General features: G+C 35.7%; 1 long non-coding RNA gene across 1 annotated transcript; it reads left to right on the top strand.

Moving 5' to 3' along the window:
* The first annotated feature begins 9,695 nt into the window (after positions 1 to 9,695).
* Positions 9,696 to 11,338, top strand: LOC129474344 (uncharacterized). Its single transcript, XR_008654523.2, has 3 exons — positions 9,696 to 9,899; positions 10,101 to 10,226; positions 11,160 to 11,338. It is a non-coding gene; the product is annotated as an uncharacterized lncRNA (long non-coding RNA).
* Positions 11,339 to 11,647: the final 309 nt, after the last annotated feature.

The raw sequence follows: 11,647 nt of genomic DNA, 5'->3' as shown, positions 1-11,647 counted from the left end.
TAGACTTTTTACAAGGTTTCTACTCTTTATAAGAGACCGTGGAAGTCTGAGGAATGCTTCAAGAAAAGAGAGCTTCTCCCCTGCAGGGGCTCAATACATTGACAATTGACTGTCTCTGTGAAAAGCATTTGAAATGAATCCAGAGATGTGACTGCAAAATTGTAGTACCCAAATACTTATTAATGAAATATTGTCTTCATATTGAGTCAGGAGATACTGATGTTACAGTATAGAATGTTGTGAGATTTTTCTTTAAATTTAATTTTAATTGATTTTTATAAGCGTGACTTGATGTCTTCAAAAAAGAAAAGGAAATGTATTAAGTCCCCAAAACATTATAGTTCAGTGTTGCATAAACATGTCTCTTTTTTTCAAGAATAGTCAGAGTTTATATAAGTGTTTCTCAAGAAACTCAGGTAAATTGGTGTTGATTGCAAATTGTCTTCGTTTCTCTTCGTTTCTCTCGACCACAGAGAAATATTTTGTGGTAGTTTTAATAAACCACTTCCTTATTTGGTAATGGTTTCAGTCTCATCACAGAAGTAAAATTGCAGGTCTTTTTTAGCATGTATCTTACGGTTTGATTGTCTACTCTTGTTTTGTGGGGCTCTGACATTCATATCTGTTACACATGGCCCTTTAACAACGACCCTCTCTTTCTTTTTCTAGAAGTATGACAAATTCTGCACCAGTAATACTGTGTCATCATCAAATAAAATAAACAAGTTATAGGAATGTACTCTGGCTTTTTGCTTCTTAATTACTCTAATTTGGGCCCCAGCTGGGGCCCATCTCTGACAATCTTCACTCCATCAGATAAAGGGGAATTGTTTAAAACTGTGCTGGGTTTGTTATAAGCAATGGACGAACTTCTAAAAGGTTTATCTCCAAGTTGATATCTGATAAAAGCAAAATCTTAAGGCTGAATCAAAATGAAAAATGTTTGGAGACTTCTCCCTGTTCAAATGGTCTTAATTCATTATCATGGTAGAGCTGAAGACATCTTTTATTTAATAGCTTCATTTAGTTGTTATGAACATTTTGCAAACACATTTTTCCAGATATCTCTTATATCGAAGATGTACTGAGTGCCTAAAATCAGGAATTTTTGAAACAATTCAGGAGATAGGGTTAAAAAGTTATTTCAGTGAAATAGTGAAATAAAGGATGATGAAGATCGAAAGAAAGATACAGAGGAAGAAGAGAAAAAAATGAACAGGTACAAGATAAATTATGAAGCATAAGTAAAAGTGTACCCATGGGTTTTGTGCGCAAGGTCTTTCTTATTTCTCCCCATGTGACTATACCCAAGTATTCTGCCGAAAAATGCGGTTTAGAGAAGAGATGGAGGCTACAAGGACTCACTTAGGAGGCACAAAGACATATATGTATGTGTGTGTGTATATATATATGTATGTGTGTGTATATATATATGTATGTGTGTGTGTATATATATATGTATACACACACACACAAACACCCACAAACAGAAAACAAAGCCTGCTCATTAGAGAAAATGTAGAAAACTTTGAAAAGTAGAAAGAAGAAAAATAACTGGAGAGCGACAAAATCTGCCCGGCCTCAACAGAAATTAATTCTATTTTCTTTTTTCTTTTCTTTTTTTTTTTTGCCTATGAATGTTAACTGTTTTATTTTTTTGAAATTTGAATTCTCTTGTATTTATTATTTTTAAACTTTAAAAATGATAACTTTAAAACTATCAATTAAAATAATTGTTAGTTTGCTTGATTATATTATAGACACAGAAAAGTGCATAAATTGTTAAGTGTAGAGCTTGATAAATTTCCATAAATTGAACGCTCAGTCATGATAGCAACTATTTTGCAACCATTTACTTTTTGAAAACAATTAGGCCACTTGTTCCAGGACCCTTGCCTTAGTCTTCCAGCAGAGATATTTCTTCCTCCCTTGTGACAAAATTAGCCAGACTCCTTAATGGAATCTGAGGATAGGGAGGGTTCGGTCACATAACCAGCCCGACACAGGTATGCATGACAGTAAATGAGAGTGTTGAGTTGAGGAAAACAATCGTAAACATTTAAAGACACCTCTGGGGGATGAGAGCTCCAGGTGCAGCTGGAAGAGGTGAACACTGGTAGCTTCACAAGGGCAGTGGCACTGACAGCCCCATCACTGGCAGCCCAGTAGGAGCTTTGGGCAATAGCCCAGAGCAGAAGCAGCAGCCTGAGAGTTGGATGTAGGAATGTGCACAGAGGCCTGACTACAAGGGGCATCCCAAAAAGAGGGGAAATGGGTGACCAGAGCCGAACAAGCTGGCAGCAACCTCAGCAGGGGCAGGAGTGGAAAAGTGGCAAGTCTGAGAACGGACTGAGAGACAAGAGGGAACCACAATAGGACGGAGGGTAGGGGAAGATACATTTAAGGAAATCAAAAGAGGGCTCAACACAGCAAGAACATGGATATCAAATACTTGGAGGAGAATAGGAGGAGATAAAAAGATAGTGCAAATAAACTAAATCCTCCTTCTTTATATCTGAGCATTATATGTGGTATGTAAAGCTAATGCTTAAAGAAATAGAAAAGATTTAGAATGCAGTTAGAAATATAGAGTAGAAATAGGAATAGAGAAGAGAAATAGACGATAGGATAGAAATAGAAATATAGATTAGAAAGTTGATATAAAAATAAATGAAAAGATAAAAAAATTGAGTAGGAATAGAAATATGGAATAAAGATAGAAAAAATAGAAAAAGAAAACCCAGAAAATTACATACCAATATCTCTGAGGAACAAAGATGCAAAAATCCTCAACAAAATACTAGCAAACTGAATCTAATGGCACATCAAAAAGAAAATTCACCATGATCAAGTGGATTTCATCCCAGGGATACAAGGATGATTCAACATGCACAAGTCAATAAATGTGATTTGGCTGGGCTCAGTGGCTCACGCCTGTAATCCCAGCACTTTGGGAGGCTGAGACAGGTGGATCACGAGGTCAGAAGATTGAGACCATCCTGGCTAACATGGTGAAACCCCATCTCTATTTAAAAAATGCAAAACATTAGCCGGGCGTGGTGGTGGGCGCCTGTAGTCCCAGCTACTCAAGAAGCTGAGGCAGGAGAATGGCGTGAACCTGGGAGGCAGAGCTTGCAGTGAGCGGAGACTGCGCCACTGCACTCCATCCAGCCTGAGCGACAGAGCGAGACTCTGCTCAAACAACAACAACAAAAAGTGATTCACCACATAAACAAAATTAAAAACAAAAACCATATGATCATCTCAATAGATGCAGAAAAAAATATTTTTGATAAAATCCACAATCATTTTATGGTAAAAACCCTCAACAAACTAGGCATAGAAGGAACATACCTCAAAATAATAAAAGCCATACATGACAAACCCACAGCCAGTATCATACTGATGGGGAAAAGTTGAATGCATTCCTGCTAAGAACTGAAACATGACAAGGATGCTCACTTTCACCACTTCCATTCAACATAGGACTGTAAGTCCTGGCCAGAGCAATCAAGAAAGAGAAAGAAATAAGGGGCATCCAAACTGAGAAAGAGGAAGTCAAACTATCTCTGTTTGCTGATGAATTCGATCTTATACTTAGAAAACCCTGAAGTCTCCTCCAAAAGATGACTAGATTTAATAAATGAATTCAGTAAAGTTTCAGGTTACAAAATCAATGTACACAAATCAGTAGCACTGCTGTACACCAACAATGACCAAGCTGAGAATCATATTAAGAACTCAATCCCATTTACAATAGCTGCAAAAAATAGCATACATAGGAATATACTTAACCAAAGAGATGATAGATCTCTAAAAGGAGATTATAAAACACTGATGAAATAAATTATACATGACATAATTGGAAAGGCTCATGAATTAGAAGGCTCGATATTGTGGAAAATGATCATACTGTTCAAAGCACTCTACAGAGTCAATGCAATTCATATTAAAATATCAATGTCATTTTTTCACAGAATTAGAATAAACAATCCTAAAATTCATACAGAATCAATAAAAGAGCCCGAATAACCAAAACAATCTTAAGCAAACAAAACAAAACAAAAAATTCTGGAGATGTCACATTATCCAACTTTAAATTAAACAAGGCTGTATAACCAAAACAGCATAGTACTGGTATAAAAGTAGATTCATAGACCAACGGAATAGAAGAGAGAATCTAGAAATAAAGCCAAATACTTACAACTAACATCTTCAGCAAAGCAGATGAAAACATACACTGGCAGAAAGGACATCCTATTCATCAAATGATGCTGGGAAAATTGGATAGCTGCATGTAGAAGAATGAATCTTGATCCCTATCTCTCACCGTATACAAATGTTAACAGAAGATGAATTAAAGTTCTAAATTTAAGACCTGAAACAATAAAAATTCTAGAAGCAAGCCTAGACCTAGGGAAATAATTTGTGACTAAGCCCCAAAAGCAGATGCAACAAAAACTAAAAATAATGAGATCTAATTCAACTAAAGAATTTCTGCACGGCAAAAAATATATATATGAAATAGAGTGAACAACTTACAGAAAGGGAGAAAATAATTTGTAAGCTATACATCCAACAAAGGACTGATATTTAGAATCTACAAAGAACTCAAATCAGCAAGAAAAAAATAAATAATTTCATTAAAAAGTTGGCAAACGACATGAACAGACATTTCTCAAAAAAAGATGTAAAAATGGCCAACAAACATATAAAAGATTGTTTAACATCTCTAATCAACATGGAAATACAGTTTAAAACCACGATGAGATACTAACTTCTCCAGTTAGAATGGCCATTATTAAAAAGTGAAAAAACAATAGATGTTGAGATGGATGTGGTGAAAACGACCTGCTTATGCATTGCTGGTGCAACCTGTGTGGAAAACAGTGTGGAGATTTCTCAGAGAATTAAAAATGGATCTATCATTCAATTTAGTAACCCCACTACTGAAAGGAAAAAACGTGAGTATATCAAAAGGACACCTATGTTTATTGCAGCACAATTTACAATTGCAAAGATATGAAATAAGCCTGAGTGCCCATCACCTCAAGAGTGGATAAAGAAAATATGGTGTGTGTATACCATGGAATACTACTCAGGCACAGAAAAATGAAATAGTGTCTTTTGCAGCAAAATGATGGAACCGGAATCCAGTTATTCTAAGTGAAGTAACTAAACTCAGGAATGGAAAACCAAATATTGCATTTTCTAATTTATAAGTGGGAACTAAGCTATGGGCACGCACAGGTATACAGAGTGGTATAATGGACTTGGGGACTCAGAAGGTAGGAGGATGGATGGAGGATGAGGTATGAAAAATTACCATTTGGGTACAATATACACCAGTCAGGTGATGGGTGCACTAAAACCCCAGACTTCACCACTGTACAATCCATTCACGTAAACAAAAACAACTTGCACTCCTAAAGCTATTGAAATTTTAAAAAGGTAACATAGATGTGAAATAGAAACAATTAAATGTAAATATAATTATGTTGACTTATGTGTGGAATATTTAGAAGAAAAACAATAAAAAGTACAATTTTTGGTCACTTATACGTCTTTTCTTTCATTATGAATAATACATAATTTCAGTTCTGATATCCTCTTTGATTAGATGGCTGATGTAAAACCAATTTTAAAATAGTTTCCTTGAAAAAGTATGTTTATCATGAATCTATAATTTTATTGCCATGTGGCCAAATAATATGTTCTGTATGGATTTTAACTTTTAGGAGTTTACTAATTTTTGTTTGAAATATACAAACACCGTTTTCTAATCTCACTCTGGAGTTGTGCCTTAGCTAGATATAAAAATCTTATTGAAAATGATTTTTTCTGAAGAGTTTAATGATAATGCTTCATTATTTTCTAAGCAGCTATTTGAGCTGTTAAGAAGTTGCAGTTAGTGACTTTGTCATTCTTTTAAAAGTAATATGTAGTCCCTCTGGCAGCTTTAAGATTACTCTTTTTTTCTTTTTTTTTTTTTGCAGTTTCATCAAGCTATGTCCATATATGGATTTATTTTATTTTATTAATCCTGTTCAACATTTATTATGCTATTGTTTGTTTTTGAGACAGGGTCTCCCTCTGTCACCCAGGCTGGAGTGCAGTGGCACGATCTCAGCTCACTGCAACCTCCACCTCCCAGGTTCAAGTGCTTCTCTCACCTCAGCCTCCTGAGTAGCTGGGACTACAGGCATGTGCCACCATGCCCGGCTAACTTTTGTATTTTTCTGTAGAGACAGGGTTTCACCATTTTGGCCAGGTTGGTCTTGAACTCCTGACCTCAAGTGATTCACCTGCCTTGGCCTCCAAAAGTGCTGGGATTACAGGCATGAGCCACCACACCCGGACTATTATGCTATGTTAATTTAAGGTTTAATGTAATTCTCCAGTCTGGACATTTCTCACTGATTACCTGTTTGAATATTGACTCTGCTTTTTCCTCTCTGGGCTCCTTCTGGAACTCCTATGATGGAACTCCTACTGATGAAGCTACTCAATCTATCTCCTATGTATCTTTATTATTATTATTATTGAAATATAATTAACATAACATAAAACACATCCTACTGAAGTGTTTTTCTACAGTGGTCTAATTCAATTGTTTTTAGTATATTCCCAAGGTTGTCCAACCACCATCATTGTCTAATTCCAGAACATTTTCATCACCCAGAAGAAAACCTTCTACCCATTAGCCATATTACCTCATTCCCCACTTCCCGAGCCCCCGGCAACCATTAATTTACTTTTTACCTCTATGGATTTGTCCATTACAGACAATTCACACAAGTGAAATCGTACAATATGTGACCTTTTGTGTATAGCATCTTTTACTTAGCATCATGTTTTCAAGGTCCATCCATATTGTAGCATAAATCAATAATTTATTACTTTTTCTGGTTGAATAATATTCTATTGTATGGATATACCACATTTGTTTATTTGTTTATCAGTTGATGAACATTTGAGTTGTTTACACTTTTTGGCTGTTATAAATAATGCTTCCATGAACATTCACTTATAACTTTTTGGGTGAACATGTTTTCAGTTCTCTTGGGTACATACTTAGGAGTAGAATTGTTGGATTGTATGGAAAACTTATGTTTAACTTATTTTATTTTACTTATTTATTTTTATTTATTTATTTATTTTTGAGACAGAGTCTCACTTTGTCACCCAGGCTGGAGTGCAGTGTCACGATCTCAGCTCACTGGAACCTCTGCCTCCTCCCTGGTTTAAGTGATTCTCATTCCTCAGCCTCCTGAGTAGCTGGGACTACTGGCATGTGCTACCACACCTGGCTAATTTTTGCATTTTTAGTAGAGATGGATTTTCGCCATGTTGGCCAAGCAGGTCTCAAACTCCTAACCTCAGGTGATTCACCTGCCTCAGCCTCCTAAAATGCTGGGATTATCTACTTGAGCCATCGCACCCGGCTAAAAATTTATGTTTAACTTTTTAATATTTTCCGAAGTGGCCACTCTATTTTACATTCCCACCAACCATGGGTAAGGATTCCAATTTTTCTACAGCCTAGATAATTCTGGTTGTTTTCTGTATCTTTGATTATAGCTATCCTAGTAGGTATCAATATGTATCATATTGTGGTTTTGATTTGCATTCCCCTAATGACTAATGATGTTGAGAATCTTTTCATGTGCTTATTTTATATCTTCACTGGAGAAATGTCTATTCAAGTCTTTTGCGCATTTAAAATAGGGTTGTATTTTATTGTTGATTTGAAATAATAACCAAACCATATTTTATGCTGGATATTTTTATTCTGGACACCAGACTTTTATCAGATATAAAATTTGGAAACATTTTCCGCCATTTTGTGAGTTTTATTTTCACCTTATGAATGATGTCTTTTAAAGCACTAATGTTTTTAATTTTGATGAAGTCCAATTTATTTATTTTGTTTTGGTTGCTTATGCTTTTGGTGTCATATCCAAGAAACCATTGTCTAACACAAGGTCATAAAACCTTGCACCAATGTTTCCTTCTGAGAGTTTTATAGTTTTAGATCTTACATTTAGATTTTTGATCTAAAAAATGTTGATTTTGATTTTTGTTTTGAATAAATTTTTGTATATGGTATGTGGTAGGAGTCCAATTTCATTCTTGTTGAGGAAGAGGGAGAGAAACATAAGGAGGATGGAAGTAATTGGTGAGAAATGAAGAAAATTAGGATTACATGATATTAATAATTGTTGAAGCCACTTAGTGGGCACATTGAAATTTCACTATCCTGTGCTCTATACTTTCATGTGTTTGAAAATTTTTCACTATATAACAATAAAATGATATATAGTCTATGTTTGTTGGCTACAAAAGTCTTTATTCAGATATATTATGTCAAAGCTGTTATTTATTCAAATCTTTTATATTTCCAGTTATATTTTTCTACTTTTTAAAAAAATTTTTTAGGTAATTGTACTAAACTCTTCCACCATAATTGTGATCTCATCTTGGGATTTACCAAAAAACATTTATAGCATGTCTGAGAAATCCAGAGGTAATATATATCTCCTCTTTGCTCCAACCTTCTTGTAGCAGGGTATGTGTTGAATCAGTCTGTCCTGAAATGTGTGAGTGTTTTTAAAAACTGAATACTATTGGTCATTTTTGTTTGGAGATTTCTAAGGCAAGAAGTTTGTCTAAGTACCCTAAGCCTGCTGGGCATTGGGGGCCAGTGATAGGACTAGGAAAGAGATACTCATGTCCATTTCAAAGACTTTTGCCCTATGGAAGAGGCTTCTGTTAGCTTCTGTGACCTCTGGTGAGTTGATGCTGACATTAGCCACTGGGTTGTCTTGCTGATAAATTGGCTAAATCATTAGACATATTCCCAGAAGGGAGTATACGGTGAATGGCTCATATGGGCCCCAGGGAAGGTGGCTGCGCCTCTGAGGGTCCTTTGTGCTAAGGGAGCAGAAAAGGACCTCGCTCATGTGCTGGATAAACATATTTGTCGTTGTTTTCGTTATGTCCCTATGTATAGTTTTTAATTTTTCATTAAATAGCCATTTATTTATAATAGCATGTATGCACTGGCAACCAATAATTTTCCCTTGGACACAGTCCTGTGGGAAGGATCCAATGTGATAACATATCAAGTTAACAGAATATTTTCAAAATACTCAAATTTGGTCTCATAAATTACTGAGAATATTCATATTCAGTATCATTGTTGTTGAATTAGATGTAGAAGTAGGTGACAGTGGCCTTTTCCTATGCCCTGAAACCTTCTTTTGCATTATTGCCACCTTTTGATGCGATGCCGAACAGGTTGACCTCTGAATCTTGAAGAGCCCTTTGTTTTCCCTCCTGATATCATGTTGGAATTTGGAAGAACAGTGGGCCTTTTGGTTCACTGCATTCCACTGGGACCCTTCCAACTCCAGCTCATTAGAAACACCCCCGAGCCTGAGGACTAACTATGATGTCATATGTCATAGCAATGAAGTAATTATGGCCGGCCAAGGCAAAGAACAATTTTATTTTTGCTGCTTTGAGAATTTTCTCATATTGCTTCAAATGTAACTCCCACCTTTCAAGTAAAAATTATTATAAGTAGATTCCCAGGGTCAAAAGAACAAGTGGAAACTTGTTGGATGGGGTCAACCTGGAAACTGTTGAGATATTTGTATACATATTCCCCTTATCTTGCTTTGGCTGTTTTTTTCATTCCTTTCAGGTGTGCCTAGTATTATACTCTGTGTTCTGAAAGGCTTTGAGGAAGAAGGCTGCAAGGAGTCCTGTGGGAGGCCCTGGGGCCTTATTAGTTGAAGGAGACAAATCATCACACCTTTAATACTGGCTACAATTGACCCCTTTCATGAGTAGTCTTGGAGAGAAAATCGCTAATCTGGAATGGACATACTTGTGTAAGTTTATATCAAATACATTTTTTCCATTAAATAATATTTTCCTGTATTCCAATTTCGAGGAAAGTAAGTTAATTTAATTTTTCATTTTCCTCTGATATAGTTTTTAATGAATAGATGGAAAATTAAGGCGTGCCATTATGTACACACTGCTCACTTTAGATACAATGCTTCATATATCTTAGCTCATCTCTCAAACAGTGATCTTGGTTGGCATTTTTCAAACTGTGATGAAGACACTTTTTATAGCCCTGTTCAGAATACAGAAGGAGACCTACTCTTCTCTGATCACAATCTAAATGCTACAGACAGAGGACATGTGGAAAGGTAAAGAAAGTTCCAACATTCAGTAGGGAGAATATCGTCACAAGCCTTCCCTCTAAATTTATCTCCTTTTTAACTCTCTTTTCAGATTAGGTTTGCGAGGAGATGATTTATAAAAGGTAATTTGTTGCTCTTTTTTCCCCGGAGAAAACATATATGGTTTTCATCTTAGCATCTGCAGGGTATGTGACCCACAATATATTCAGAAACCTCCAAAAACAGTACTGCTATTAACTATTATAAATGCATAAAAATAAAAAAAGCTATACATAGAAAATTAACAAAAGAAAGATATGAATCTTTTCTTTCATGTCTTTAACATGGCAGCACGTAAGTATACAATGGAAGTGAAATTTTCATTCTCAGTCACCCAGTTTTACATTTCAGAATACATTTTGACTTCCTTCTCCTTTTTCCTTTTTGTTTTCTTTTTTACTTTTCTTTTTTCTTTTCTTTCTTTTCTTTTCTTTTCCTTTTTTTCTTTTTTTTTTTTTTTGATGGAGTCTTGCTTTGTTGCCCAGGCTGGAGTGCAGTGCATGATCTCTGTTCACTGTAACCTCCACCTCCCAGGTTCAAGCAATTCTCCTGTCTCAGCATCCTGAGTAACTGAGATTACAGGCGCCCGCCACTACACCCAGTTAATTTTTGTATTTTTAGTAGAGATGGGGTTTCACCATATTGGTCAGGATGGTCTTGAACTCCTGACCTCAGGTGATCCACCCGCCTCAGCCTCCCCAAAGTGCTGGGATTACAGGCGTGAGCCACCGTGCCCGGCCCTTTCTCCTTTTTCTTATACTCATACTCAAGCAACTGTTATTTTCTTCCTAGAGGTAGTGTATTAATCTGATTTTGCTACAATAATACAGTGTAACAAACAACCTCAGATTCTCAGTGGCTTCCATGAACATCAGTAACATATATATTTCTTGTTTATAGATCTGGCATGGATTAAATATAAACAAAAATGAAGCAAGAAACAAAACTGGTCTTTCAATGAAAAGCTGAAGATGCTGAAGAAGAAATGCAAAATCATTTCACAAGAAACACAAAATCAGACCAGGATCACTTGGCGTACCATCCTAGCAAAATATATCTTCTTGGAGTTGCCCTGACTATGCTCCTCAAAAACTACTTTCTTCATCTTCTTGTGGGTTAAATACTAGGATTAAATCTTAGCATAAAAATTATATCTAAAATGAAACACAGCTCTTCACCATTGTTGACCTTTTAACACCTCAATGTCTACTAAATCTGTTTTTCCTTTTAACTTCACTAATGTATTTTTCACAACCAAAATTTTGGAATGATCTTGAGCTCCTTCACAACTTTCTTTCCTTTAACTCAACAATATCTAGAATTACCTGTACTGTCTTTCACACATAATTTCCTTCCCTGACCTGTTTTCAGAACAATCACAAGTCACT

This window comes from Symphalangus syndactylus, chromosome 24 (genome assembly GCF_028878055.3).
Source record: "Symphalangus syndactylus isolate Jambi chromosome 24, NHGRI_mSymSyn1-v2.1_pri, whole genome shotgun sequence".
NCBI lineage: Eukaryota > Metazoa > Chordata > Mammalia > Primates > Hylobatidae > Symphalangus > Symphalangus syndactylus.
The sequence above is the reverse complement of the archived record's forward strand: the minus strand, read 5'-3'. Positions and strand labels throughout refer to the sequence as shown.